Source organism: Nycticebus coucang, chromosome 21, assembly GCF_027406575.1.
Source record: "Nycticebus coucang isolate mNycCou1 chromosome 21, mNycCou1.pri, whole genome shotgun sequence".
NCBI classification, from domain to species: Eukaryota; Metazoa; Chordata; class Mammalia; order Primates; family Lorisidae; genus Nycticebus; species Nycticebus coucang.
The window spans coordinates 3,237,671-3,242,314 of record NC_069800.1 but is presented as its reverse complement, the minus strand read 5'-3'; the positions used below and the strand labels follow the sequence as shown (position 1 = coordinate 3,242,314).

General features: G+C 36.1%; 1 non-coding gene across 1 annotated transcript; it reads right to left on the bottom strand.

Moving 5' to 3' along the window:
- Window positions 1-4,269: 4,269 nt before the first annotated feature.
- LOC128574443 (U6 spliceosomal RNA) lies at window positions 4,270-4,376 on the bottom strand. The gene has a single exon (XR_008376794.1). It is a non-coding gene; the product is annotated as a U6 spliceosomal RNA (small nuclear RNA).
- Between the last annotated feature and the right edge of the window lie 268 nt (window positions 4,377-4,644).

Below are 4,644 nucleotides of genomic sequence, written 5' to 3'. Positions count from 1 at the left end.
TCTACATTGTCCTTGAGCAAAAAGATAAATTTATAACCCTAATTCATTAAAATGTGATTTGCTCTCCCTTTATTAGACTTTGTCTCAAATGCTATATATTCTCTAATGTACTTGCTTTTTCCTTGCTGGATTTATTTAGATGAAATATGTTTTAAGTATTAGACTCCTTTGTAGGTAACTGAACTCAACCCAACAGAATATTTAGTCATCCAGTCAACTCTGCCTTATCTATATTTCTGAAGATACACAGAGATATTCCAAAAAAGAACTATCTACAAATAATATTTTTTCTTGAAATCTTTCCCCTATATTTTCCTTTTGAGGTAATTTTTGGTACTCCATGAAGTAAGATCACAGAAAGATATCTAAGGAAGTAATGAAACTTTAAAACAAACCATTAGTAAAGTATGTACAAAAAAAAAGTTGTTTAAATATTGGCAATGAAACAGTGTTGCAGACACTCCCTTACAGGTTGTGATTTCAGGAACTACAAGAAAATCTCACTTTTCCTTAAACAATAATCTATAAATTCATTCATATCCTCTATTCCATAAGTATAATTTTCTCTCATTACCTGACCACTTAATATTCAAGAGGCAAATATTAGGCTGGGCAGAGTAGATCATGCTTGTAATTCCAACACTTGGGAGGCCAAGGCTGATGGATTGCCTGAATTCATAGGTTGGAGACCAGCCTGAGCCAGAAAAATAATATTTTTATTTAAAAAAAAAAATAGCTGGGCTTTGTGACAGGTGCCTGTAGTCCTAGATGTTTGAGAGGGTGAGGCAAGAGGATCACTTGAACCCGAGAGTTTCAGGTTGCTGTGAGCTAAGACGCCATGTCACTCTACCAAGGGTGACTAAGTGAGATTCTGTCTTAAAAAAAAAAAAAAAAGAAGAAGCAGCAGCAGCAGCAGCAAATATTAGTGGAGAAAGAAACAATGCAGTTTATCATTTACTTTTACCAGTTTCGCTGGAAGTTTATCCCATGTCTTCTGCAGAGCAATTACCTGTATTAAGAAAAGAAGGATGGGGCGGCGCCTGTGGCTCAGTCGGTAGGGCGCCGGCCCCATATACCGAGGTGGCGGGTTCAAACCCGGCCCCGGCCAAACTGCAACCAAAAAATAGCCGGGCGTTGTGGCGGGCGCCTGTAGTCCCAGCTACTCGGGAGGCTGAGGCAAGAGAATCGCTTAAGCCCAGGAGTTGGAGGTTGCTGTGAGCTGTGTGAGGCCACGGCACTCTACCGAGGGCGGTAAAGTGAGACTCTGTCTCTACAAAAAAAAAAAAAAAAAAAAGAAAAGAAGGATGTATATTAAAACCATAATTGTGTATGGGGGAAGGGCTTGGCATGCAAAGGAAACTAGATTCCTGAAGAAAAGTTCTGGTTCCAAAAAGGGCATGGCACTGACCAAAATTTTTTATTACCAGTTCCTTTTGCTTAAAGCAGGTCTTGGAGACAAGGAAGAGCTGTGAAATAATTTACAGCAGTTATTAGTTAACCCTCCACCTTCAATAAACAGGAACATCATATTTACTTAGGAAGCTCTTTCAATAAAATCAGGGGCTACAATAATAAAGAGGTCATATTGCTCAGGTCAACAAAGGAGCTCAGATTTTATTTGTGGACACAGACATTCAAAAAATAATAATCGGTTGCTTATTTTAAATATAATGAAGCACAAAAGAGCGAGTGGTAAATTCTGCCTGATATCCTTAGAGAGCAAGTTATATTTTAAAGTAGAGTTTGAAGGGCAGGCAGGAGAAGAGCATATAGAACCTTGAGATCCTCACTCGAAATGGAAGACAGAATTGTCACTCATGCACGGTGGGACAGGATGGCTTAAGGCAATAGTAGGATTTTCAGTTTTTTAAGAAATAGATAATTGGTTTGGTGGTGTAGTGGGAAGTGAGGTTGAAAAATAATTTAAAAATAGATTGTGATTGCTGAATTTTATCCTATGGATAATAAATAGCAAAGAATAGAGTAGAGGGGTGTGTGACAGGAAGACTAGATAATGGGGTGGTGAAACAGTATCCACTGAAGATAATGAGAGTCAGGGGAAAAAGTCAGTGTCAGTAGCAATAGAAACATATATGCAGTGGTAACTCTAGTTTGAATGCGATTGTGTTCACTTTTCTGTAAATTTCTAGATATCTGGTGAAATAAACACAGCAGAAATTTATTTACATGGAGAATGCGATAGCTCCTGACAACTATACTGGCCATGTTAAATATAGGGATTCAGAATTGTATGCTGAGGTCTGTTGAACTGGTAGGACAGGAATAAAAACAATTTATATGCAAGGAGATATAAACGATTCATTCAAAAAAATACATTTAAGGTGAAGAAGGAAATGACAATAGCAAACACTTAGTCATTTCCAAGACTGGCCACAATTTCGTTCATGTTTAAATACAGTGAAGAAAAGCTACTGGTCTTGGGTGTGTGAGTGTTAGAAAATGGAACTTTTTGTTGTTGTTTATAACTCTATAAAATATGAGGCCATCGTCTCAATTAAAAGCAATAAGAAGTGTTCTCTTCTGTTTGCCATAGGATATGATCCAGCTGAAGTCTTTTAGTTTACTGATACTTGTTCTTGCAGAGGTCAATGGCACATTGTTGGGATATACTGTCCAGTAAACTCTTATGTCCTGGAGACTCCAGTGGCTGTAGCCTGAGAAAGATTACTGTATCCAAAGGACCCCTGATGTTTCTTGCAGCACACAGCTGTACTCATCAGACTGCTTCCTAGTGGGAGAAAGAGGTGCTGAGCACAAGGAAATGCCAGCACTAATTATTATTAGTTTTAGAAAACTAATTATTATTAGTTTTCGGTCTGATAATGATACATGCTGAAATCGATCCCTATGTCCAGAAGGAGGAGTAGAATATTTGCAAACATGTTGGTGTCAAGTATAGCAATAATTGAAACAAAACTACAAATTAGTTAGTGGATCACATATGATTATGAGAAAAAGCGGTTAATGTTTACACGCTCCTTCATTCGAATTTTTTTTTCAATTTTAAGTAATTGTCACATAGCCTCTAACTTAAAGGCTATTTTTCCCATAGTTTTGAATGATTATCTAGTATTTCTTCAGAAAGCTAGGTAAATACAATGCCAGCTGCAGAACTACACACCAAAATCACTTGTGCAGTCAGAGAGACAGGTCTGCATTCACTGACTGCCCTCAGCAACTTCCAAATAGTTGCTTCACCTTCAGACGTGTAGTTGATGAAACTGAGTCATTTTCCTTAACTCTAAAAAGCACAATTTCACTCCTTTGAGTTAAACTCAAGATTAAAAATAAGTATGTAAAGCACTTGGTATGTTTGAGTGCTTGAGAAATGCTTCTAATCCCATATTCCTTTTTCTTTTTTTGAGACAGGGTCTCACTATGTCACCCTCAGTAGAGTACTCTGGCTCACAGCTCACAACAACCTAAACTCTTGGACTTAAGTGATTCTCTTGCGTAAGGCTCCCAAGTAGCTGCGACTACAGGTGCCTACCACAATGCCTGGATACGTTTTGGTTATAGTTGTCATTGTTTAGCAGGCCAGGGCTGAGTTCGAACCCACAAGCTCAGGTATGTGGCTGGAGCCCTAGCCGCTGAGCTACAGGCACTGAGCCCAAACTCCTTTTTCTTACAGATATGATTCCTTTGTCTATAACAATTTTTCACTAAATATAATATGAGTTAGCTTAGACAGTATTGTTTCTATCATCACCTAACCACAAAATACACCATTTGGTTTATGCTTTATTTTTTTTCTATCCTCTACTGTTTCTCTGTCAAATATGCATAAGATAACTTTTCCATTACCTGAAGTATAGTATTGTACTGATTGTATAGTATTAAGCGTTTTTTACTTAATATTCGTCAATAAGTTTTTAAAAATTTTATTTGTGTGTATAACCATGTAGGTATGCGTAAATCCAGTTTGTCATCATTTACAGAGAGAGATGCATCTCTTAATAATAGAATTAATAATTATTAAGAAAGCAACAACATATTCGTTCCCAATAAATATAATTTAAATATAATTTTCTCAAAATTCAATAAAAATAATTGAATTTCTGTATTTCTTGACATGGCAATGGTTATAAAACTGATTAAATACATTGAAAAGCCTTATTATAAGTGGAAAAATATGAAATATTTTGCATGTGCTTCAGGTAAAGGGATATCATACTGAAAATTAAAATTTTTGTGTTATCTTTCATTTCAAATACAGGCTGCTGATTATTTTCTTTCTTTTTTTTTTTTTTAAATATGGAACGCTTCACGAATTTGCGTGTCATCCTTGCGCAGGGGCCATGCTAATCTTCTCTGTATCGTTCCAATTTTAGTATATGTGCTGCCGAAGCGAGCACGGCTGCTGATTATTTTCATGTGGTATTTCAATTAGATTACCTGTCAACAATTATTTCTCATTTTAATCATTTTTTTCTTTTATGTATGAGCCTGTTATCAGTTACATTTTTCTCTGTAAACTTTTCAAGTTTGCATCTAAAATTTCTTCAGCATGCTTCTACACTCATCATACTTTTTCTATATTGCTACCTTTATTCAAATCTTAGATACATTTAATTTTTAATTAATTTGCTAAGTAAATGCTTAGACATGCTTATATTTCTAATC